The sequence below is a fragment of the Gorilla gorilla genome, chromosome 3 (genome assembly GCF_029281585.2).
Source record: "Gorilla gorilla gorilla isolate KB3781 chromosome 3, NHGRI_mGorGor1-v2.1_pri, whole genome shotgun sequence".
NCBI lineage: Eukaryota > Metazoa > Chordata > Mammalia > Primates > Hominidae > Gorilla > Gorilla gorilla.
This window is the reverse complement of record NC_073227.2, coordinates 99,352,475-99,379,691: the sequence shown is the minus strand read 5'-3', so window position 1 is coordinate 99,379,691 and position 27,217 is coordinate 99,352,475. Positions and strand designations below refer to the sequence as shown.

The 27,217-nt window shown below is 35.8% G+C and overlaps 1 long non-coding RNA gene across 2 annotated transcripts in view; it reads right to left on the bottom strand.

Moving 5' to 3' along the window:
* LOC101129396 (uncharacterized) overlaps nt 1–27,217 on the bottom strand; it is a 363,952-nt gene that overhangs the window by 195,086 nt on the left and 141,649 nt on the right. The window contains exons 6-7 of one of the 2 annotated variants that reach the window (XR_010133402.1): nt 22,519–22,639; nt 20,763–21,766 (exon numbers count right to left, since the gene is read on the bottom strand). The exons of the other annotated variant lie outside the window; for it this stretch is intronic. This is a non-coding gene — a long non-coding RNA (uncharacterized lncRNA). Of the gene's footprint in view, nt 1–20,762; nt 21,767–22,518; nt 22,640–27,217 lie in introns of those variants that run through there. 2 annotated transcript variants of the gene reach the window in all.

Sequence of the window (27,217 nt, the reverse complement as noted above, 5' to 3'; positions counted from 1 at the left end):
GTGCAAAGTGTTCAACCAACTAATCTCAAATTTTTTAGGGCTCCTCACTGTGTCATCTTTATAGCTGTTAGTGGCAATAAATTATTTACTTACTTGAATTATTAGACTTAGAAGCAATGGGACACACCATGGCTACATGCAATAAACAAATACTTAAAGTTCTTTCATGAAATCTTGCAAACTTACATAACCACATCTTACAAATCCTGTTTGAAAAATTTCTTTAAATTCTACAGAATTATAATAAAATAGCAGGATCTTTATATATTGAATATAAAAGACTATGAGTTAAAATGTTTTTTAAGCAAGGGAAAGGTTTCAAAGAATAGTGCTTAATTTTTCTCAGAAATAACAGAGATAAGGCTGCTCTCAAGAAGGCCAACTAGATGCATCCAGGAGGAACATCTGCCACCAAGGGTCCAGGACATTAGGAAGACTGGCACACTCCAAGCACTGTCATTGGACAGAGGGAAGACACATAAGCTGGGCTGAAGGTGGAGGAAGCTGGGAACCCTGCATGGGGCTACCGTGTACTGGGACTCGCTCCTGGCCCCCAACAACTCCTGGGGAAGTGGTGAGTTGAGCAGGCAAGGAGCAACCCACCAGACACCTCTGGAACCCTGGCAGCAGGAGACCCCATGACCTCCATGAACACCTGAGCTGGCAGGGAGAGCTGCTTAGAGAGATGGTAGAGGCAGAATTCCAGCCAGTGCAGAGCCCAGAGGGTTTGGTGTGGGAGTGTCTGCAGTGAAGCCCAGCAAGGGATGTCCATCCCCCTAGGCTCACCTTGCTCTCCTAGGAGACTCTAGCCCTAGGGAAACTGTTGGACCTGAAAAGTGAAGGGCAATCTTGTCTATGAGATGAAGCCAGTCTGACCTGAGAGCCCCACTGTCTACCGGTCTCTCCCAGGATCCCAGCCTGGACGCACTTGCTTGTAGTGCAGCCTTGGATGCTCAGCTGAGGTAACTCCCAGGTGCCTGCATCATAGCTCCTGCACTGATAAATCATGCCTGAGCATCAGGGAGCTCCAGTAGGGCAGCCCCCACTACCAGGTACCAAATTACCTGCTCCCGCCCACCACCACAGCCTTGGCCATGCTGGTTTGCCTGTGTGCACTTGTCCATGGCTGCCCACCACATCACTTTGCCAGTGAGTGGGTGCAGGAAGACTTCACCTCCTCTTCCCTGCCAGTGTGCATGTGCATGTGTGCCCCATCATGACACTGCTGCCAGCATAAGCACACCTCATACACCCTGTCCAACATGAAGGAGCACAAGGAGACTAGTAGCCCCACCCCCCTACTCTGTGCTGTTACTGCCACTTGTGTATTTATATGCACATGGAGATCACCAGCATCACACCCCTCAGTACCTCACCCCCATGTTGACACAACCTCCAGTCCAAACCTATGCACAGAGACCAACAGCCTCATCCCCCATCCTGCATAGCTGCTACTGCCCACATGAATGAGTAAATGGAAAGTGCCAGCTCCAGGCCTGCCAACAACCCCCAAGCTGACCATCACCAGCACAAATATGTGTATGGATGCTGGCAGGCTCCCACCACCCAATAAAACACTTTGGTTGAAACCACCCATTGAGTGTTGTAACCAGAGGTCTGAGAAAACCTCAGCCCCTCCAGTGCAGCAGATTCCTAAACTTGAGGGGCCAGAGAACAAAGCAAGGGGTCTGATATTAGCCTCTCAGAGTTAGGGCACACAGTGCAGCAGTCCTGAGATAAGCCTTGGCTCCCTAAAATATTCCAGGAATGAAGCCAGTTGACTAAATCCACCTTTATAGCATAATCAAACCCCCAAGGACACTAAAGAGGATAAAAGAAAAAAAAATTCATCCAAAAGAGAGTAACTTCAAATATTAAAAGAACATCAGCCCATGAAGATGAGAAAGAACCAATGCAAGAATTCTGGCAACTCAAAAAGCCAGAGTGTCTTCCTACCTCCAAATGAAAGCACTAGTTCCTCAGCAATGGTTCTTAACCAGGCTGAAATGGCTGAAATGACAGAAATAGAATTTGGAATATGGATAGGAATGAAGATTTTTGACATTCAGCAGAAAGTCAAAACCCAATTCAAGGAATCTAAAGGTTATTGTAAAATGATACAGGAGCTAATAGATGAAATGTCCATTATAGAAGGAACCAAACTGATCTGATAAAGCTGAAAAGCACAATACAAGAATTTCACAATGTATTCTCAAGTATTAACAGCAGAATAGGCTAAGCTAAGCAAAGAATCTCAGAGCACGAAAACCTGCTCTACAAAATAACTCAATCAGACAAAAATTTTTTAAAAAGTAAAGAAGAGTGAATAGGCAACCTACAGAATAAGAGAAAATTTGTGCAATGTATCCATCTGAGAAAGGTCTAATATCCAGAATCTACAAGGAACTCAAACAAATTTACAAGGAAAACACAAACAATCCCATCAAAAAGTGGATGGAGGATATGAACAGACAATTCTCAAAAGAAGACATTTATGCAGCCAACAAACTTATGAAAAACAGCTCATCATCACTGGTCATTAGAGAAATGCAAATCAAAACCACAATGAGATATCATCTCATACCAGTTAGAATGGTGATCATTAAAAAGTCTGGAAATAACAGATGTTGGCAAGGGTGTGGAGAAATAGGAATGCTTTTACACTGTTGGTGGGAGTGTAAATTAGTTCAACCATTGTGGAAGACAGTGTGGCAATTCCTCAAGGATCTAGAGCCAGAAATACCATTTGACCCAGCCATCCCATTACTGGATATATACCCAAAGGATTATAAATAATTCTACTATAAAGACACATGCACACGTATGTTTATTGCAGCACTATTTACAATAGAAAAAACTTGAAACCAACCCAAATGCCCATCAATGATAGACTGGATAAAGAAAATGTGGCACATATACACCATGGAATGCTATGCAGCCATACAAAAGAATGAGTTCATGTCCTTTGCAGGGACATGGATAAAGCTGGAAACCATCATCCTCAGCAAACTAACACAGAAACAGAAAACCAAACACCACATGTTCTCACTCATAAGTGGGAGTTGAACAATGAGAACACACAGACACAGGGAGGGAAACATTACACACCAGAGCTTGTTGGCAAGTGGAGGGAAAGGGGAGGGACAGCATTAGGACTAATACCCAATGCAGTGGGACTTAAAACCTAGATGACAGAATGATAGGTGCAGCAATCCACAATGGCACATGTACACCTATGTAACAAACCTGCACATTGAGCACATGTATCCCAGAGCTTTAAGTAAAATAATAATAAAAAAAAGAATCAACAAAACCTCTGATAAATATGGGATTATATAAAGACACCAAATCTGTGACTCATGAGAGAGAGAGAGAAAGGAAGAAACTTGGAAAACATATTTCAGGATATCATCCATGAAAATTTTGCCAATCTTGCTAAGGAAGCCAACATTCAAATTCAGGAAATGCAGAGAACCTCTGCAAAATACTACATAAGTAGCCCATCCTCAAAACACACAATCATGAGATTCTCCAAGGTTGAAATGAATTAAAAAACATTAAAAACAACTACAGAGAAGGGACAGATCACTTACAAAGGGAATCACTTACAAAGGGAATCCCATCAGGCTAACAACAGACCTTTCAGCAGAAACCCTACAAGCCAGAAGAGATTATGGGGTGGGAGGGTATATTCAGCATCCTCAAAGAAAAGAATTTTCAACCAAGAATTTCAAATCTAGCCACACTCAGCTTCATAAGTGAAGGACAATTAAGATCCTTTCAGACAAACAAATGCTAAGGGACTGAATTACCACCAGACTTGCCTTACAAGAGATCCTGAAAGGAATGCTATATATGGAAAGGAAATACTTACCGACCACTTCAAAAACACTTAAGTACATAGACCAGTGACATTATAAAGCAATCACAAAAACAAATCTTCATAGTAACTAACAACATGATGACAGTATATAAATACTAATTTTCAATGTAAATAGGCTAAATGCCTCAAATAAAGACACAGAGTGGCAAGCTGGATAAAGAAGCAAAGCCCAATTGTATGCTATCTTCAAGAGACCCATCTCACATGCAGTGACACACATAGGCTCACAGTAAATGGATGAAGAAAAATCTACCAAGCAAACAGAAAACAGAAAAAAGCAAAGGTTGCTATTCTAATTTCAGATGAAACAGATTTTAAACCAAAAAAATTTAAACAGAAGCAGGGCATTACATAATGGTAAAGGGCTCAGTTCATCAAGAAGGTCTAACTATCCTAAATATATATGCACCCAACACAGGAGCACCCAGATTCATAAAGCAAATTCTTGGACACCTATGAAGAGCTTAAATAACCACATAAGAATTGTGAGAGACAATACTGACAGTATTAACCAGATCATTAAGGCAGAAAACTAACAAAGATATTTCTGACCTGAGCACTACACTTGACCAAATGGACCTAACAGACAACTACAGAACTCTCCACCCGAAAAAAAAGAATATACATTCTTCTCATTTGCACATAGCATATACTCTAAAATTGACCATAAAAAAGGGCATAAAACAATCCTCAGCAAATTCCAAAAAAAAAAAAGAAAAATATTATACCAACTACACTCTTGGACCACAGTGCAATAAAAATAGGATTCAATGCTGAGAAAATCACTGGAAACCATACAGTTACATGGAAATTAAACAACCCGCTTCTGTATGACTTCTGGCTAAATAATGAAGGTAAGACAGAGATCAAGAAATTCTTTGAAACTAATGAGAACATAGATACAACATACAAGAATCTCTGGGACACAGTTAAAGCAGTGTTAGTAGGAAAGTTTATAGCACTAAATGCCCACATCAAGAATTAGAAAGGTCTCAAATTAACAACCTAACATTATAACTAGAGTAACTAGAGAGACAAAAGAAAACCAACCCAAACTCTAGCAGACAAAAAAAAAGAAAACCAAAATCAGAGGGGACTGAAAGAAACTGAGATGCAAAAGATCAACAAATCCAGGAGTTTGGTTTTTGAAAGAATTAATAAGATATATAGACTGCTAGATAGACTAATAAAAAAGAGAGAGAAGACTCAAATAAACACAATCAGAAATGACAAAGGGAATGTTACCATAGAAACAAAAAACTCTCAGAGACTATTACAAAAGTTTCTATGCACACAAGCTAGAAAACCTAGAAGAAGGAGATAAATTCCTGGAAACACACAACCTCCCAAGATTGAGCAAGGAAGAAACTGAATCACTGAACACACCAACAATAACCAACATTGAGTCAGTAGTAAAAAGCCCACCAACTTAAAAAAAAAAAAAAAAAAAAAAAAAAAAAGCCCAGGACCAGAAGGATTCACAGACAAATTATACCAGATGAATAAAGAAGAGCTGGTACCTTTCCTACTAAAACCATCACAAAAACATTGATGAGGAAGGATTTCTCCCTAACTCATCTTATGAGGCCGGCATCATCTCAATACCAAAACCTGGCAGAGACACAACAAAAAAGAAAACTTCAGGCCAATATCCTTGATGAATATAGACATAAAAACCCTTTACAAAATAATAGCAAACCAAATCCAGCAGCACATCAAAAAGCGAATCCACCACAATCAAGGTTTATCCCTGGGATGCAAGGTTGGTTAAACATACACAATCAATAAATGTGATTCATTATGTAAACAGAACAAAAAACAAAAGCCACATGATCATCTCAATAGACGCAGAAAAGCTTTTCTTAAAATTCAATATACCTTTATATTAAAAACCCTCAATAAACTAGGAATTGAAGAAACATACTTGAAAATATTAAGAGCCATCTATGAAAAACCTACTGCCAACATAGTACTGAATAGGCAAATGCTGGAAGCAGTCTCCTTCAAACTAGTTTGCAGATGATATGATTTTATATCTAGAAAACACTGTAGTCTCTACCAAAGCTCCTTGATCTAATAAACAACTTTAGCAAAGTTTCAGGATACAAAATTAATATACAAAAATCTGTAGCATTCCTGCTGAGTGTGGTGGCTTATGCCTGTAATCCCAGCATTTTGGGTGGCTGAGGAAGGTGAGTTGCTTGAGCCCAGGATTTTGAGACCAGCATGGGCAAAATGACAAAACTCTGTCTCTACAAAAAAATACAAAAATTAGCCAGATGTGGCAGTTCATGTCTGTAGTCCTAGCTCCTCAGGATGCTGAGGTGGAAGGATTTATTGAACCCAAGAGTTTGAGGCTACAGTGACCTGTAATCATGCCAGTCCACTCCAGCCTAACAGAGCAAGACCGTCTCTCAAAAAAATAAAAATAAATAAAATAAAAAATCAGTAGCATTCCCATACACCAACAACATCCAAACTGAGAGCAAACTCAAGAATGCAATCTCATTTATCATAGCCACAAAAAGGATAAAATACCTACTAACACAGATTACCAAGGAGGTAAAATACCTCTGCAATGAGAATTCTAAAACGTTGCTCAAAAAAATCAGAGAAGACACAAATGAACAGAAAAACATTTCATGCTCATGGATATGAAGAATCAATATTGTTAAAGTGGATATACTGCCCAAAGCAATTGATAGATTCAATGCTATTCCTATCAAACTGCCGAAATTCTTCACAGAATTAGAAAAAAACTACCTTAAAATTCATATGGAATCAAGAAAGAGCCCGAATAGCCAAGCCAATCCTAAGCAAAGAGAACAAAGCTGGAGGCATCACAGTACTCAACTTCAAACTATTCTACAGTGATACGGTAACCAAAACAGTATGGCGCTGGTACAAAAACAGACACATAGACCAAAAACAAAACAAAACAAAACAAAACAAAACAGAACAGAGGGCCCAGAAGTAATGCTGCATATCCATCTGATCTTCAACAAATCTACAAACACAAGCAATGGGGAAAGGACTCCCTATTCAATAAATTGTGCTGGGATAATGGGCTATCTATATGCAGAAGATTGAAACTGACCCCCTTCCTTACATCATATACATAAATCAACTCAAGATAAATTAAAGATTTAAATGTAAAATCTACTAGAGTAAATACCCTGGAAGATAACCTAGGAAATACTATTCTAGATATAGGAACTGGCAGAGGTTTTACAATGAAGATGCCAAAAGCAATTGCAACAAAAACAAAAATTCAACAAATGGGATGTAATTAAACTAAAGAGCTTCTTCACAGCAAATAAACTATCAATGGAGTAAACAGACAACCTACAAACTGGGAGAAAATATTTGCAAACTGTGCATCTGACAAGGGTCTAATATCCAGCATCTATAACAGATTTAAACAAACCAACAAGCAAAAAATGAACAACTCCATTCAAACATGGACAAAAGACACAAACAGACACTTTTCAAAGAAGACATACATGTGGCCAAGAAGCATATGAAAAAAATGCTCAACATCACTAATCATCAGATAAATGCAAATCAAAACCACAATGAGATGCCATTTTACAACAGTCAGAATGTCTATTACTAACAAATCAAAAAATAACAGATGCTGGGAAAGTTATAGAGAAAACGGAATGCTTATACACCATTGGTGGGAATTTAAATTAGTTCAACCACTATGGAAAGCAGTTTGGCAATTTCTCAAGGAATTTAAAACATTATTACCATTTTACTCAGCAATCCCCTGTTGGGTATGTATACAAAGGAATATAAATTGTTCTGTCACAAAGACACATGCACACACATCTTCACTGTAGCACTATTCATGATAGCAAAGACATGGAATCAACCTAAATGCCCATCAATGGTAGACCAGATAAAGAAAATGTAGTACATATGCACTATGGAATACTATGCAGCCTTAAAAAATGAGACCATGTCCTTTGCAGCAGCATGAATGGAGATGGAGGCCATTATCCTAGGAGAATTCACACAGGAACAGAAAACCAAATACCACATATTCTCACTTATAAATGGGAGCTAAACATTGAGTATATATGGACAGAAAGAAGGGAACAACATATACTGAGGCCTACTTGAGGGTGGAGAGTGGGAGAAGTGTGAGTGCATTAGTCCATTTTTTCACGCTGCTGATAAAGACATACCTGAGACTGGGAAGAAAAAGAGGTTTTAATGGACTCACAGTTCCACGTGGCTGGGGAGGCCTCACAATAATGGCAGAAGGGAAGGAGGAGCAAGTCACATCTTAGATGGATGGCAGCAGGCAAAAAGTGAGCTTGTGCATGGCAACTCCCCATTATAATAATCATGATATCTCGTGAGACTTATTCACCATGAAGAGAACATCATGGGAAAGACACCCCCGCTCCAGTTATTCAATTACCTCCCACTGGGTCCCTCCCACAACATGCGGGAATACAAGATGAGATTTGGGTGGGGACACAGCCAAACCATATCAGTGAGGATCAAAAAACTACCTATGAGGTACTAGGCTTATTATCTGGGTGATGAAATAATCTGTACACCAAACCTCTATCACATGCAAATTACCTGTATAATAAACCTGCACATTTACTCCTAAATCTAAAATAGTAATTAAAAAAATAAAATAACAAAGATAAAATATGGATATTATATACCTAACCAGGTAGTAGGAAAATAAAAATCTGTACCTTTATAAACAGCGTCCTTAAGAAAATTTAGATCAGGATGAAGTGCTCAGTTTAATCATCTTAAGTGAATCAACCTTCCTTCATCTACTTCAATTAGAGAGAAATGGAGAAAGGTAAAATAAATGTAGATTAGTCAACATCGCCAAGGCCCAAGGTTGTTTTTCTGGGTATGCAAAGTCTATGTCTACAAGAAGTTTACATCTTGATGGGTAAATGAGGCCTGAAAATGAAGTCAAGAATACAAATAAGAGTCTTTTTATAAACGCACTTGAAATAAAGACCTAGAAAATCCAAATATTATAGAAAAATTTTAGAGAAAAACCAAAAATATTCAGACTGCCAATTAATTTAAACTCTATCCTGAATAACTAAATTCAAATAACCTTTTGCTTTAATTACAGATTTTTCACCTTATTTTTTGAAAAAAATTCAAAATATTCTTGATTGCTTAGAATAATGAACTGATTTATGAATATGAAATTTAAAAGTAAGTAACAATATCAAGAAAATTGGGTCAACGTGGGAGGTGTAGTATTTGTATTTATCTCTATTCCCATTCCAAATTGTCTAACATGACAGGAAAAATTTAACAATAAATAATAGTTCTGAAAAACAAGAAAAGATGCCATAAGAGCAAGAAGTGTTGAACATTTTAGAAGATAGAAAGCAAAAGCCCTGGATTAACACAGAATAAACAACATAGAACACCACTCTTTTAAAATAATGCAAGAGAAGGTAGCTGGTGAGGAATGATGTAGTATACAAATACTCCACAGATAATACTTATATGAACTGAAAAAATAAAATAATAATTATTAAAATATGCCATAAAGCATTCAAAAGCTGACAGAAGCAGTTAAATAATTCAATATTAAAAAAATTACCTGAAGAAGTATAAATTTTGTCAAATCTTCTGGCCTGAGGGCACAACCTAATCTCCACAGCTACAGCAAATGATGTAGGGAAAAACCATAGGCAGACTGGTAAGGTGCCAGATCCCGGAGTTCAGTGCAAGAAAAGCAGCTAGAAATTTAAAGGAGAATCCTGATGGTAAGGGAAGCATACATTGTCCAAATACCAGGCTGACATTATGGTAAAAAACACAGGAAGGGAAGGCACCAAAGAGAAATCTCCTGTTAAAAGATAAAACCATACAGAATCTGAGTGTAACACTTATCTGAGTATATTTTCAAATTGTGCACAACTTGACCACAGAAAGCTTAATGTGTCAGAGTACAGAGCCCAAAAGTCATAGAGCAGCTGGAAATTATAGAGAAATACACATAATTAGCTAGATGAGCTCAACAGTAGATAATGAAAGAAAGATAACGAAAAACACTCTGTGAGCTTAAAATAAATCAAAATAATTTCCCCACTCTGAAGAACAGAAAAAAAAATAACAGACCCTATTAATTAACATGCATGGAAGTAGAATTATAGAAAGAAAAGAGAGAGGCAAATAAGTAGTAGGAGAAATATTTTTAGAACATTAACTAAAAATTTACAAATTTGGTAGAATATAATAATTTACAGATTCAAAAAGGTCAACAAATCCCAGTCAGGATAAATAAAAAGAAATCTCACCGGGCACGGTGGCTCACACCTCTAATCCCAGCACTTTGGGAGGCCGAGACAGGCGGATCATGAGGTCAGTAGATCGAGACCATCCTGGTTAACACAGTGAAACCCCGTCTCTACTAAAAATACAAAAAATTAGCCGAGCGTGGTGGCAGGTGCCTGTAGTCCCAGCCACTTGGGAGGCTGAGTCAGGAGAATCGCTTGAACCCAGGAAGCGGAGATTGCAGCGAGCGGAGATCGTGCCACTGCACTCCAACCTGGGCAACAGAGTGAGACTCTGTCTCAAAATAATAATAATAATAATAATAATAAATAAAAAGAAATCTCCTGGCCATATCAGGGACAAACTGCTATAAACCAAAGGTAAAGAGACAATCTTGAAATAAACCAAAACAAAATATTTCAAGGGGCTTGGAGAAAAGGAATAGACGACAAAATTTAATGGCTGACTTCTCATGAGAAATGTGGAAGCCAGATGCCATTGGAATAATATGTTGAAAACATTGAAGGATAAAAAATTATATGCACACTTTTAGATAAACAAAAAATGAGAGAAACTATCAGGGATAATAGTGATAGATAGATAGACAGATAGCTAAAATGCATATATATGTATATGCATATATGTTGCATATATAGATATGCACTATAAGAAATGCTAAAAGAAGTCCTCAATATGAAAGTGAATGACACTAAATGACAACTCAGATCTATAGAGAAAAATAAAGAGTATTAGAAATGTTAAAATTATAAATAAATATAAAACTTTTTCTCTGGACTTTTAAAGTTATATAACTATAAAAACAAAAATTATACATTTAATGTAATTATTGATATGATTAAATTTTTGGCTGCTATTTTACTATTCGTTTTTTAATTTTCTCATTGAGTTTTCTTTTTCTCTTCATCTTTTTTTGCCTTGTTTTGTATATTAATCTATTGCATTTAAAAAGCTATTTTAATACCTTCACTTGCTTTCAATTTCTATCTCTGCATGTAGTGGTTAAACCAGAAATTATATATGTAGCTTATACCTAGCCAATCTATTTGTGGATAATTTTAAGTCACTTCTGGTAAAATCAGAAGTGTCACTTCTGGTAGGATCATTGTATCAGTATACATTTCCATTGTATTCCCCTTCTTAAGTCTATTGTCATGAATATTATGTCTGTTTACCCTATAAAGCAATAAATAAAATGTAATAATTTTTCATTTTTATGGTTGTAAAACTTACAAGGCTGGGACTGTCATGCTAACAACACCAGGCAAGCACAATATAAAAAAGAAAAATACAGGCCAATATTCCTGATGAAAATATAGGCAAAAATTTTCAACAAAATACTAGCAAACTGAATTCAACAGCACATTAAAAGGATCATACACTATGTCATGTGAGATTTATCCCTGGAATGTAAAGTGTAAAGGTGATTCAACATATACAAATAAATAAATATAAAACACCACATTAAGAGAAGAAAGAATAAAAATCACATGATCATCTCAACAGGTGCAGAAAAAGCATTTACAAAATTCAATCCTCCTTTATAATAAAAACTATCCACAAATTAGCCAAAACAATGAAAGCCATATATCACAAGCCCACCTCTAACATCATACTCAATGATGGAATGTTGAAAGCTTTTCCTGTAAGGTTAGGAACAAGACAATAATGCACATGCTCACCACTTCTACTCAACATAGAACTGCAAGTGCTAGCCAGAGCAATTAGGCAAGGGAATAAAATGAAAGACATCCGCATTGAAAAAAAAGAGGAAAAATTGTCACTGTTTGCAGATGACATCATCTTATATAGAGAAAGTCCTAAAGGGTCCACACACACACACACACACACACACACACACACACACACACACACAAACTATTAGAACTAATAAATTCAGTAAAGTTTCAGGACACAAAATTAACATACAAATATTAGTTGCAATTCTATACACTAAGGATAAATTATCCAAAACAGAAATCAAGAAACAATACCATTTATGATAGTATCAAGAAGAATAAATACTTAGGAATAAATTTAAACCAAGAATGTAAAAGATCTAGACTACAAAGTATAAAAATTCATGAAAGAAATTGAAGAAGGCACAAATAAATAGAAAAATATCCTATGTTCATGGATCTAGAAGAATCAATATTGTAAAATGTGCAAACTACCCAAAGCAACCTACAAATTTAATTCAATCCCTATCAAAATTCTAATGACATATGTTACAAAAATAGAAAACAATCCTAAAATTTGTATAAAACCAGAAAAGACCCTGAATAGCTAAAGCAATCTTGAACAAGAACAACGCTGGGGGCATCACATTTTCTAATGTTAAATCTTATTATAAAGTTATAGTAATCAAAACAGCATAGTACTGACACAAAAACAGACATATAGACCAATGGAGCAGAATAGAAAGTTTAAAAATAAACTACACATATGTAGGCAACTAATTTTTGACAAAGGTATTAAGAATACACAACGGGGAAATGATAGTCTCTTCAACAAATGATGTTGGGAAAACTGGATAGCCACATACAGAATAATAATTTTGGACCCTTATGTCACACCATATACAAAAATCAACTCAAAATGGATAAAACACTTAAAGATAAGACCTGAAACTGTAAAACTACTCAAAGAAAACTAAGAGAAAAGCTTCACGACATTAGTCTGGGGAACGATTTTTTGGATCAAAAAGCAAAAGCAAAATAAACAAGTAAGACTACATCAAACTAAAAAGTTTTGGCACAGCAAAAGAAACAGTTGACAAATTGAAAAGGCAGCCCACAGAATTGGAGAAGATATTTGCAAACCATATATTTGGTAAAGGGTTAATATCAAAAATATACAAGGAACTCATACAACTCAATAGCAAAACAAAAAAAGCAAATAATCCAATTTTTTTAATGAGCAAAAGACCTGAATAGACATCTCTCCAAAGAAGACATACAAATGGCCAAAAAGTACATTAAAGAAAATGTTCAACATCACTAATTATCAAGACAATGCAAATCAAAATCACAATAGATTATCATTTCACAACTGTTAGGATAACTGATCAAAAAGTCAAAAGATAACAAGTGTTGGCAAGGATGTGGATAAAAGGAAACCTTACACCTTGTTGGCTGGACTAAAAGTTGGTACAGGCTTTATGAAAAGTATTTTGGATATTACAAAAAAAATAGAACCACCACATGATCTAGCAATCTCACTTCTGGTTATTTATCCAAAAGAGAAGAAATCAGGATCTCACAAAGATATTAACACGTCTATGTTTATTGTAGCACAATTTACAATAGCTAAGATTTAGAAACAACCCTGTTATAGAATATTAGTCAACTTTAAAAAAACAGAAGGAAATTCTGTAATATGTGACAGCATGGATGAATCTTGAGGACATTATGCTAAGTAAAATAAGCCAGTCATAGGACAATACTGAATGATTGCACTGATATGAGATATGCAAAATAGTCAAATTCATAAAATCAAAGAGCAGAATGGTAGTTTCCAGGGGCTGAGAGGAGGTGGAAATCAAAAGTTACTAATCAACAGAGTTAGTCAAGCAAGATGAATAAGCTCTAGAGATCTGCTGTAACATATTGCACCCATAGTCAACAATAATGTATTAGACACTTAAAAATTTGTTAAGAGGGTAGAGCCCAAATTAAGTATTCTAACCACAACAAAATAAAATAAAATAGAAAGGAATCAAGTGCTGGTATACACAACAACATGGATATGTCTCAAAAGTATTAAGCTAACTGAAAAAAAAGGCAGGCACAAAGACTCCATACTGTATAATTCCATTCATATGAATTTCTAGAAAAAGCAAATCTACAGTGACATAAAGCATATAGGTGATTGCCAGGGGCAGGATGTGGGGAGAGGTCACTGACTGCAAAGAAACACAGAGTGTTAAAACTAAGGGTGGTAAAACTAGCCTATATCATGATTGTGGTGGAGGTTACGTAACTGTACACATTTATCAAAACTCGTTAAATTGTACATTTTGAATTGGCAAATTTTAATGTGTATAAATTAAACCCCAATAAAAAATGGCAGATATAAAAAGGAAAGGGAGAATTCACAATTTTTTAAATGCAACAAAAATTAACAACAAGCTAAAGTAATTAAATTAAATATCGAAGACCAAAATGTGGTAACATGTGAAGACTTAGATTCAATAGTTGAGTCAGGCCATCTAGCAAAGATCTAGCTCTATTTCCTGTTAAACAATAATCGAAAAAAGGAAATCAAACGGTATAGAATGAGTTTTCTATTCCCCTTCCTTAATCGGAGCCAAAACTTTGGTAGGTATGTTCGCCAGGGCTGGGATTGAGGCAGGGTGTGGTGGAGCCAGGCCAGGGATTCTCTTTTATGGTTATAGTGACAGGGATAAAGTCAGAATTAAACTTTTGGACAAGAATTCATCGGTTTTATACACTGCATTGAACCAGGGACTGGGACAGAGAGGTCTTGGCCATGAACTTCCACAAGCATTTTACAGAGACTCATCAGGGATGCAGAGGATATGACACCCTAGCTGGGGATTTTCCTGGCATGTTTAGTTAGGAACTTTACCAGTGTAGTATATTATCTGGGGCCAGAGATAAGGAGGAATCCCGTGTGGCTGAGGCCCATAGTGTGTGTCAGGGCTTGCATGTTTCCAGGCTGGTTACATACAGGGGATTAAGCAAATTAGTAAATATATTATGATGGCGAAGAGCCAGATTTCTCACTGTTGGAGAAGGGATTTATAAATATGAAAAGAGAGAAGGCTAAATATGTTATGTTAGATTGGAATTGGAAGTATCAGTTTAAACTCAAGTTTTTTTTAAAAAAAAAGACCTATGATAGATAGACATACATGGATGACAGATAGATGTTTGTATGCATGCATGTATGTATGTGATATAAATATACATATATTTCCTGGGTTGATTTTCTGAGAGATCCTAGAAGTAATAATGCAATAATGAACCATAACAATGAACACACCCAGTGCACAGATTGTGGTTTGTGAATACCGCTCCCCAATAAAAAGAACTAGGGCTCCTTAAAGAACTGGTTGTTTCAAGGCTTGGGCAGAAAAAGTCTAAGATGATCCTTGAACATCTCGGCTTCTCAGAAAATAAAGAAGTGCTAGAAAGAGGAGGAGGATGTGTCAAGAAGACATGGGAGTATCTTTGAAAAAACTTCCACTGGTCAAACACGAGACAATTGGAGCATCAAAATAAATAACAATCATAAAATATAAGTCAGTGAATAAAATCAATATCCTTGAGTTCATATTTATATAAATAGATAATTATTAAATAAATAAATGGGAGAGATAGGAAAGGCCTTCCTTACAGTCAATTATCAACAAATAAATGTAGAAGGAACAACAGTATAAGAAAATAGCTATTTGGCAACTATGAAAAAATTGTATCAGAAAAGCATCATCAATGGATGTTAATACTAACAGGTGACAGTCTAATGAGAAATAAAATACTTATACAGTTTCAAAACTATCTCCATAAATACTTAATAATTATTTTTTAATAAGTATGAAATACTTGACAATGGAGAAGCCTGGCAGACAACACTTTAATCAAGTGATCAAAGTGTAGCTACCAAACACGGGAAAATTGTAAGAGGGTACCTGTTGTTACAAACAGAAAATGATACAACATTATTTCTGTTGCATTCCTGCCAAATATACATAACCTAAATTTAGTTATGTGGAAACCGCAGACCATCCCCAATTGAGGGACGTTCCACAAATCCACTGGCTCATACTCTTCAAAATTATCAAGATCATGAAAGACAAGAGAAGACTGAGAAATTTTGCAGACTGAAGGATATTTAAGAGACATGACATTTAATACAGCAAATGATTCTCTGTCGAATCCTGGACCTTTTAAAGATATAATTTGAATAAAAGGTGAAATTTGAATGGTGACTGTGGATTACACGGTGGATCTATCAATGCTAATACCTGGATTTTGATGGTTGTACTGTTGTTAAACAGGAAAATGCCCTTGTTTTAAGGAAATACACACTGAAATATCAAGCTTCAATATCTGCAATGATTTCAAATGGTTAAAAAATAAATAAGAAGTATATTTATACAATAGAGAAAGAATGAAGCAAATATGATAAAACGTTAATATTGGAGAAGCTGGGTAAAGAGTATGTCGGGATTAGTTGTTTTATTCTTGTGACCTTTCTATAAGTATAAAATAATTCTCAAATACAATATTTTTAAAAGTGCAGTTTGTGTTGAATGTATTGGAAAATGTTTTTAAAAAGCTTACTAGCCAAACAAATGAAAAGACAGTAAAAAAGAATAGAAGTCTCATATAAAATTACCATGGTTACCAGAATGGTTTTATTCTTCACATTTTTTGACATCAGAAACTCATATTCATGTGTGCAAAACTGAAGGATGCAAATTACTACAGAGCATAAAGTGAGGAACACTGAGCTAAAAACTAGGAGTCCCAAGGATTAAATCTCAGATCTCCAGCAGAATGGCCTCAGGACTGTCATTTAACTTTCCTGAGCCTCAAGATAACTTAGCTATTGAGTTGTTAAATCAAGTCCCTTTAATTTATAAAGCTCTAGGATTCAAATTTTCCCAAATAATAGTTTAAATCAAATCACCATTACCTTAAATATTGACTAAGTATTTAGCTATTACAAATCAATAATCAAAGCCTGTTGGGATTTGATGATTTTAGGATGATCGTAAAGTTTATTTGACAACATGGCAAAAAATCTAAAACTACTTCCATATATAAATGTACATATTTGGTTGTTTTAGAGTAAGAATTCTGTCTCATTTCTCAACACAAGGTGGGAGAATCATGCCCTCAGTTGAATTCCAACGATTTCCTGAATCAGGTCTCTGAAGAAGTGATTAATGAACTGGTCACATTTTTCTTCTTAACCCTTTGATGTACCCTGTGCTCACTTAGCATAGCTGATTAGGCGATCATACTAACAAGCTCCTGGAATCATCATTCAAATGACAGTAAACTCCCACCCTTGCCAACCATCTGACATATGCTTGTCATTGGTAACAAGGTCAATTGAATGATTGTATGCAGATATATCACTGCAAATTCATCACCAATAGGAAAATAATTCACAAAGCACATCCAATTCACAATGGGCTAGCAACACCATTTTGCTGTATGAACATAGGATATCAAATTAGGTTTCTGGTGCTCTCAGCATATGCTATTAATCTCAAAATCCTCCTCTTAGATTTGAGACTCTGCTAAAATTTTACATTCCTAGAAGTATCACTGTGCCCTTCAGTGATTAATACCTCCTTACGTTTGTGACTCTTTTAAGAAGAATTGGGAAGCAGAAAACCTAAAACATATTTATTTCTAGCTCTGCAAAATTTGTACACCTAGAAGAAGGCACTCACCTTTTCAATTGTCCCCAAATGATTGCATCCACAGTACAATACACACAAAGATGCTGATGTGAAATGAATACCACTCTAATGGATCATGATAGTAATATTTTCATCAGGTTTTTGTAAATACAGTAATTTACACAAAGCTAAATTTTTAAATAAGATGTTGATGTATTCAAATATATATTTTAATACTTATTAGCCCAGGGAATGATGAAGAAACAAACATTTGGTACAACATTCACCCTGAAGCTTCAAATAGTGATGTCTTGTAATTGCTCTCTTCTAAATGTGACCTCTCATGTGAGATAACATCGGGAATCAGAAGATAATATATTTACAACAAAGCAGTTTCATAATACCCTAAATAGTATGGCAATGGCAGATCTAAAGCCCAAACTTTTACGCAGAAGAAACACACTTCTAAAAGAAGTAAGGCTCTGGAAACAGGTAGAACCCTCAGATGAACAGAGGATGGCTCTGCGATTGGTTATATGAGATATAGTTCAAATGTGTTTTAGCTCTCACTCCCACTATGCCAGAAAAAAAGCAAAGAGATGAGTATATAAGAAAGATCTTATTCTGCCTGAATATTACATTAACCTGTGAGCACTACTGCTCCCTTGGTCAGCTTTTTCAGAGCCTGCTGGCACTGCAGCACTGCTGACCTGGTAGTTCTGATTATGAATGATCAATGTGCCTATTTGCAGTAAAACTCTTTGCATAGATCTGGACCCTCAACCCTTATTCACTCAGGCAGATAATAACAGCAGTTCAAGGCACTTGCCCATAAATCCAAGCTTCATTAAACAAGGGGAATGTCACCAAAAGTCCCTTTAACTGTCTTTATGCTGCTAGGCAGGGAAAAATTGGAAATTCTGAGGAAGTAGAATTTACAGTGTTAATAAAATAAGGATTTGTATATCCCTATGCCCTATTTTGCACATCTTTCTTGAGCTTCTTGTGTTAAAATTCACCACTTCAGTGGTGAGCAGAGTGAGAAATGTGAACAAACGATATTGTATGCCTGAGGTCAGATTCTGCTTCAGATAAAATATTTCAATGGAATTTTTCAGGTCTGTGACAGGGAATGGGATGTTGCCACTCCTCCTCATTCATTATAGACACAACTAGTGTCAGGCTGGTGTCTCAAAGGGCTGGAGGTTGGAAAGAATGGTGGGGGAGGCACCAGAAGAGTTCTGTGCAAACTTGAAAAGAGGGTCCCTCTGTGGTGCATCAAGGCATGAAGTCTGCCTACTCTCCAGTCTTAAAAGGGTGTGAAGATTTCGTTACTCATTTTCTCAGGCAAAGCATGTTAACAAGTTGCTGGTGTTTGAGGAAAATGTGAGTTGCAGAAGATCTAATGAAGGATAGTCCTCTTAAAACACAGTGCCCCATGCACCACCTCCTTAGGGTCCTCACATAGACTCAGCACTCCACTCCATATCCCTGGCAATCACTCCTATATTAACCTACAATGTATAAGTTTTCCTAGCTAATTAGAACAACCATTCACTTTCTTTTATAAACCCCTTCCTTAAAATTAGACGTTAAGGAAATCCTTAATTTTTTTGCCTGAATAACCCTGCTACCACTTAAAACTCATAGGGAAATAGAGTTTCAAATGATAAAATAATTCAAGTCAAAGCTTGTGTTTCTTGAAGATAACTAGATGGTCATTTCTGAGTAATAATTGGTATTTGCACCTCAACAATTTGTAGTGCCTTAGGCAATACCGATTCAAGAAAAATAAGAACAACGGACAAATGAGAAATTACCCTGCACAATGAATAATCACACAAAATTTAGACAAATTAACCCGGAATAAAGCAATTTTCTACAGAGAAATATGTTTTTCCTGCTTTCATCTATAAAGATAAGGTCCAAGATACACACATATAACCACATAAAATTCACCACTAAATGCTAAGAAAATGGGCTCCCAGTTTTTCTTGCCCACTCAGAAATTGTTTAGTGGGCAAACTGCATAAAGTAGTGGTCTGCAAAGCATCCCTATTTACAACAGATAGCTTTTCCTCTGAACCTCTCTCAAACCTTAAAACTACGCATCCATCTGTTCATGCAATGCCCAACACTTGTTTATGCCCCGCAGTCACCCTGCAACAATGTTGTATGGGAAAGGAGATGCGGAAAAGATTCAAAAGAGTGTGTGGCACTAGGATGGGACATCACTGGTAATTAAATAAAACAGACAGAAACATTATTTCTAAGATACCCTCCTGGAAAATATGTCATGCAAAGAATAAATGTAGATTTGGTCTGTCTTTGTCTAAAGGTCAGAAACAGGATTAGTGATAGAAGTTGTAAGGTAGTAGATTTTGTCTCACCATTAAAAAAAGAACTTTTTAATCATAAAAAGTGCCAAACTGTGGCTTCCTCAGGAGGTAAATGTGCTTCCTATGACTATGAGGGATGCTTTAGGAGAAGACATTACTGAAATAAGTGGGAGATTATTCTTGGATTATTTGAAAAAACATTTCTAACTTTAAGAATTCTATAATTCTACGATGAGATGGGAGCTGACACTTTGCAAAGTGCACAAATAAGAAACTTAATTAGCATATATTTATTTCTCTATTGTCATCTTCAAGGGAGGCTTGAGTCCTGTTTGGCAATTTCACTAGGACATAAGTCTCTCTTCTAAACTGTGCGTTGACATGAGCTTTAGTTTTGTTTAAAGAAACTTCTTTAAAAATTAAGAAATGACAGTGTGCTATTCTGCAAAGTAATTCCATTTGTGGAAACTCTGTGGCATTAAGATGGTTAGGTTTAAAATTAAGAGTTTCTTGCCTATTTGGAACAGGTTAGTCATCTCAATTCAGTTTGAATAAGCAGCCCATTGTTCCCATTTTAAAGCTCAGGGATAAGATATTAATAATATGTCCTCTTTCCTCCCACACTCCGCGCCAAGGCCCAAGAAGCTTCTGCTCAATGCTATCCATTCAAAGTGAAAGATTGGCTGAGCTATTCAAAGCTCCCTCTCTGGCTCTTAGGGCTTTGTGCTATTGTTCAGCTGTATAATACTTTGGTGGATTCTGTGGTTCAATCTGTTCAGATATACCTCCCACCAGCTGGAATACATGTCTTTAGAACTACCGTCTCCTTTCCTTTTTTTTTTTTTTTCCGTCTCCTTTCCATTATTTTTAATCTAGGCAGTTCAGGGTTTGTTCTGTTTTACTTAGGACTTTGTATTCTATCTTTGCTTTCCCAGTATTGGAATTTTCTTCAGTATATTTCTACCAGAATATAAATGCCTATGGATGAAATTGTTCATATATATATGTAGGAACTATGTATGTCTTAGTCTTTTTGCATTTTTCACAGCACTCGGCATAATGGCTTGAACACAATAGATGTTCAACCAGGTTTATAAAATTCAATTAGCTGTTTTTTCTACCCAAGTGTTACCTAGAAAAGTAACACAAGGCCAAAATGATGACATTTACAAAATATCATGTACTAAAAAATGTTGTTATTCTTCATCCACTTCAACAGTGATTGAACAATTTACTACTGACATCTGTTAACACATTGAAAGTACCTGATCATCTGCCATTTGAAATCAATAATCTTGGTTTTTCAGAATGTAAGAAGAAAGAAGAAAAAAGCCTGACCAAAAGAGTAAGACTGATTTTTGAGCAACTTCATGATTTTCTTATACTGGCACTCTTTTGGGTCTGCTATATGAGTACCATAGGGGTTACAGGAGAAACATAGAAGAGCAAGGCCCTTTTCTCTTCCTCAGAGAGTTGTGTAGATATTGGCTACCTCTAGTATTGCAGTCTGGGTCTCTGCAGTGATGGAATTTGCCCACTGGGTAATAGATGATAATTATGTATTGAGGACATTTATTACTACACAATTTTCCACCTTGAGCAGGAAATGTCCACTCTATTCCCTAGGAAACAAAGCATGGAAGGATTACTTCAGCCTCTCCCCCAGCTACCTCCTTTCATGGGAAGAGTGTCTTATCTAATTGATGAATTTTGGAGAAGTAATTGAGTACATCTGGCTCAGCATCTTCTAGGTCCATCTCTTTAAGGGCCAGCTTGACTGTAGTATGCAAGCTTTTGGGCCTCTTCTCTCATGTGATAGTTCAGCAGGTCTACTCCTATTCCTTCAAGGGGAAGCCGGCAGCTCTGGGAGACAGGAAAGGTTCATATTAAGTGATATATTAGCAAGCCCTCTCTGGACATAAATTTAAAGCGATATTCACTAATTCAAGCTGTTGTGAGTAATAAGGATTTCTATTTGTCTGATCCCTATATCCTATCTCTCAGTTGTTTCAAAATTTGCAAGGAGAAAGAGATGAAAGGAATAGAGAAACTTTCAATTTCTAAGCTCATATATTAAAGAACTGTAATATGAGCAGTTCTATAAAATTATATCAATTTTTAAACCAGTATAGAAAATTATTAGGTAACTTAAGTTCATTCAACATTAAAATAATCTGTATTCTATCTTTATAATATACTCCATTTATTAAAGCAGAAAAATCTGGGCCAGGAATGGTGGCTCACAACTGTAATCCCAGCACTTTGGGAGGCTGAGGTGAGCTGATCACCTGAGGTCAGGAGTTCGAGACCAGCTGGACCAACATGGTGAAGCCCCACCTCTACTAAAAATACAAAAATTAGCCAGGCATTGTGGTGGGTGCCTATAATCCCAACTACTCGGGAGGCTGAGGCAGGAGAATAGCTTGAACCCGGAAGGCAGAGGTTGCAGTGAACTGAGATTGCACCATTGCACTCCAGTCTGGGTGACAGAACAAGACTCTATCAAAGAAAAAAAAAAAACAAACAGAAAAATTTGAACTGTTACTGCTGTTACTGCTAAACTTGGTACTATTTCTTGCAAAGGAAATTTGTATCAGTCAGTATATCAAATGTACCTGTAAATTTGTAACTTGGGGATTTAGACAGCAGAGTAGTTTTACCAGTTTATTTATTTCAGCATCACAGTAGACATTAATTCTTATGCTATTGGTGACATTATTCCCAGGCACACCACATCTGAAACGTAACCATATACTTTCAATGATCATCTTCACCATCATCTCAACATATATCGTTGTATGGTTTTCAAAATACTTTCATTTATATTCTTTTATTCAGCCTTTCAACATCCCCATCAATTGGGTGGAATAAGTAGTTTCATCTATGTTTTAATGATGAAAAAGCTCACACAGAGAGATTAGGTGACTTCCTCAAGTTACTCAACCAGTAGTGATAAAGCTGATTCTAGTGCCCAAGTGTCCAGCTTCCTATTTCTTTTCCTTTCTTTCTCTCTTTCCCTTTCTCCCTTCCCTTCCCTTTTCTTTCTTTTTCTTTTTTTTTCTTTCTTTCTCTTTCTTTCTTTCTCTTTCTTTCTCTTTCTTTTCTTTCTTCTCTCTTTCTCTCTCTCTCTTCCTTCCTTCCCTCCCACCCAGGCTGCAGTGCAGTGGCATGATCTTGGATCACTGCATGCAACCTCTGCCTTCTGGGCTCCAGTCATCCTGCCACCCCAGCCTCTAGAGAAGCTGGAACTACAGTTCTATAGGGACATGCCACCATATCCAGAGAAAGGGTTTTGCCATGTTTCCCAGACTGGTCTCTAACTCCTGAGCTCAGGTGATCCACGTGCCTCAGCCTCCCGAAGTGCTGGGATTACAGGCATGAGCCACCGTGCCTAGCCCTGCCTCCTATTTCTGCAAAATTTTTATACACTTTTTATGTTCTCATTATGTTATATATTTATAATGGCAGCATTACTTGCATGGACTAAAGGCAGTATTATCTGCAGCATATTATAGATATTTCTTTGTATCTGTCATTTTCCGTCTAATCCAGCAACCATCAGGATAGCGGGGACAAAATATTTTATTGTTCTTTGTTTGGCTTCCCAGAACATACTAATTCAATGTAATTAAAAATATTGATTATCTAAATAACAATAATAATAGTAATAATAATAACAGGAGGCTCTAAATATGTTAAATAGATGAATAGATAAGTGGCTGAGTGGATGGAATGGTGGATGGATGGATGAACGGATAGACGGATAAATATATGATAGGCATAAAGATAGAAGAATAAGATGTGACTCCTAAGGAAGACAAATGTGGTAACACACAAATAGATAGAATACATGTTGATTTGTACTATAATAGAGACAGGTACATTATACCAGGGGAACAGATGACAGAACAATTCATGGTATACCACATTTTACGATCTCTCTATAAATGTTGTACTATAGACCCATTGTTATGTTCTTTATGTTGTAAAGAAAAGAACTGAGAGTAATGAAGCATGCATGGCTCATTGTAAGAATTTTTAAAAGAAATCACTTTAGAATACATGGAAATCAACAAAGAATCTAGGAATTTAAAACCCTAAAGAACTTAAATAAAAAACCCAGCCCTACACATTTTATTAGAGCAGGGACACCCAGATGGGATGGAGGGAGGACGGGAGATGCCAATGTCATATACATGTATATTTCGTAGTTAAAGAAAGCATTGAGCCAAGGCATTAACCAGACACATTTCTAACCTTGACGCAAGTTGCTGATAAAATGGCCCTTAGGATAAACGGCACAATTGGCCTTATTTTGACCTGAGTCAGCAGGAGCTTTTAGCGGTGGGGTACTTGGAGTTCTGTCATGTAAATGCCTTCTTGAACAAGAACAGAACACATTGTTCAGGTTGCTCAAACAGAGCTGGCAGTCAGTAACTGACACAAGAGAACTTGAGTAGAGACAAAACAGAAAGAAGATCTCTTTCAGGAGGAGTGGTGGCTGTTTAGGAAATTTAACAGAGTGAAAGGAAACTATTCTGGGAAAGATAATGTATGAATCCAAAATACTTTGGCACTTTAATCAAATATGCTGCTTAGGGAAAAAGCATAGTCTGCACCCCAACACCTGCTGGACCTAATGGACTCTGAAATGTTGTTTCAGAATTAATCAAGTCATTTAAAATCATAGCTGCAGTCTCCATTCACTACTCCTGTGCTCAAATGTGCTGATCCCGATACTAATCCATGTCGGGTGACTTGAGCAATATATCACCATAATTGCCATTTTAGGGCTGCAAATTGGAGCTAAAATAACCAGATGCAAAAGAGATGGCCGTATCATACTCTCAAGATGGATCTTCAAAGTTCAAGGAGAGTTCAAGCATGGAAGAGGCAATAGCAAGGGGTCAAGTGTAAGGGGATTGTTCATGTTCGAGAGGAATTAACTTTACAAATATATTGTTTCTGAGGTGGTAATTGTCCCATCTTACAGTTATTCATACCTCATTTACTCATTGCATTCTTCTCAAGCATTTAATGAAATGAATTTGATTTTGACAAAATATTCTATTTCAAAATTGCCATTAATTTTCAATATTTTTTATTCTCCTCTAAATTATCTGTTTAAAAGGGATAGAGACTGGATTCAGGAAATCTAATATTTCCCTAGGTAATCTTTTGGCAAGAATTCATGCCAGTTTCAGATATTTCCTTCCTAGCTCAGTAAATTAAATCATTGAACTAAAAAACGTCACCAACATTCCAAACATCTCAAACTCAAAAGGCCAAGACAGAATTCTGTCCCATGTGAGTAAGACTAAGGCAGTTCTCTAAGCTTATCTGTCACAGTTCCTCACTTAGGTGACCATAAAAGCATGTAAATGAAAGCCTACTGCATACTTATTTGTTTGTAAAAATTAAGACAGATTTGAAAAATTGGAAACAAGAGAGTGCCCCTGTAACTACTTCAGTATCAAAGTTGCTAAAATACCACTATTACTTGCTACTTTGCTTGAGTCACCATTCTCCTAATATCATATAAAATAAATCACCATATAGAGGAACCACAGTATACTACTTTTATTTCAAAATCCAAATTTGTTAATGTAGCACTCAAGGACCTTCACAGTCTGCAGCAAACCTGCTTATTTAACACTTCTTTCTTCACAAACTCTTGCTTTTCAGCTTCTGCAACAGTAAATGGCTCATCATTTCCTCGAAAAAATAAGGCTTGTTTAAACCTCTGAGCATTACAAAAATGCTCTTCTCTCCATATAACATATCTCTCTTCCCCATTTCTCTAACTAGTACACTTATTTTCATACTTTAATACCCAGCTGAAATGTCACCACCCTTCTCTGACCAGCAACCCCAATACATGACATTTAGTTTTGTTTTTGCTACATAGTGCACAATGAAAACCTCCATTAAAGAATTTATCACAACACATTATTGCTATTTCTTTTGTGTCAATCACCCTCAATTAGATCATGAACTAATCGAGTAAATGGACTTATTTTTACAATTTCTTTAAGTATTATATTAAATATAGGTAAAGCAATTTGCAAGAATCATACTGCAATATCAAAATTATTGCTTTTTTACTTTTTTATTTCTGAAAACAAGCAGTATATCACAGCATATTATATATATTTCTTTGTGTCTATCACTTTCTATCTAGTGTAGCGACTATCAGAATAGAGGAAACAAAATATTTAAAAACATAATTGTCAAAATTTTTCAAAATTTGATGAAAATTATATACCTTCAATTTTAAGATTTTAAATAAAAGCAGTACAAACACAAATAAAACTATACTAAGGAGCATCATAATCTGATTGCTCAAACTACTAATACAGAGAAAATTGAAAAACCAGCCAGTGGGGGAAAAAAAGCATGTTACACACAACAGGGAAACAAAGATAAGAATAACCTCAAACACCAACAGTCATGCACTTGAAAAGACAATGCAATGACCTCTTTAAAGTAATGAAAGAAAAAAATGATAAAACTAAAATTTTACATCTGGAAAAAAAATCTTCAAAAATGAAGGCAAAGGAAGCATTTTTTTAAGAAAAATCAAATCTTCAATTTTTTGGCATCAGACTTCCATTAAAGAAATATTAAAAGTAATTATTCTAGCTGAAGGAAAATAAACCCATCTGGAAATTTCAATACACAAAGAGAAATTTAAGAGTGCCAAAATGGTAAATATGTGGTAAATATAACAGATATTTTTGTCATTTTAAAGTTTTTTTAAAAAAGATAAGTGATAGTATTTTGAGGTTTATAACATGTAAGAAAAAGTTTGTGCTAACAATAGAACAAAAGATTGGAAGGAGGAAATGGAAGTATGTAATTTATATGAATGTAGATTATTATAGATAATAAAGTAGATTATAATAATGTAGATTTCATTTAGTGAAATGAAATAAGACAGATATTTTGTTAAAAATCCAGAAGTATTGCTAAAGACAAAAATTGTAAAATATTCAGACTAACTCAAATAGAAGCAGAAAAAGAGTAAAGAGAAGAAGAGAAAATATAGGTCAAAAATAGAACAAATAAGAAAATAGTAAACCTAGCCTGAACTATACTAATAACTATATTACATGTAAATTATCTAAAGTTTCCAATAAAAAGCAAACATTTTTTAACTGAATAAAAAACATGACTAAACCATATATTGTTCACAAGAAATTCACTTAAAATATAAAGATTCAGATTAAAAATAAAAAGATTTTAAAAATTAGAAAAAATTCATATACTAATCAAAAGGAAACTGAAGTAGCTATATTAATATCAGGAAAAATA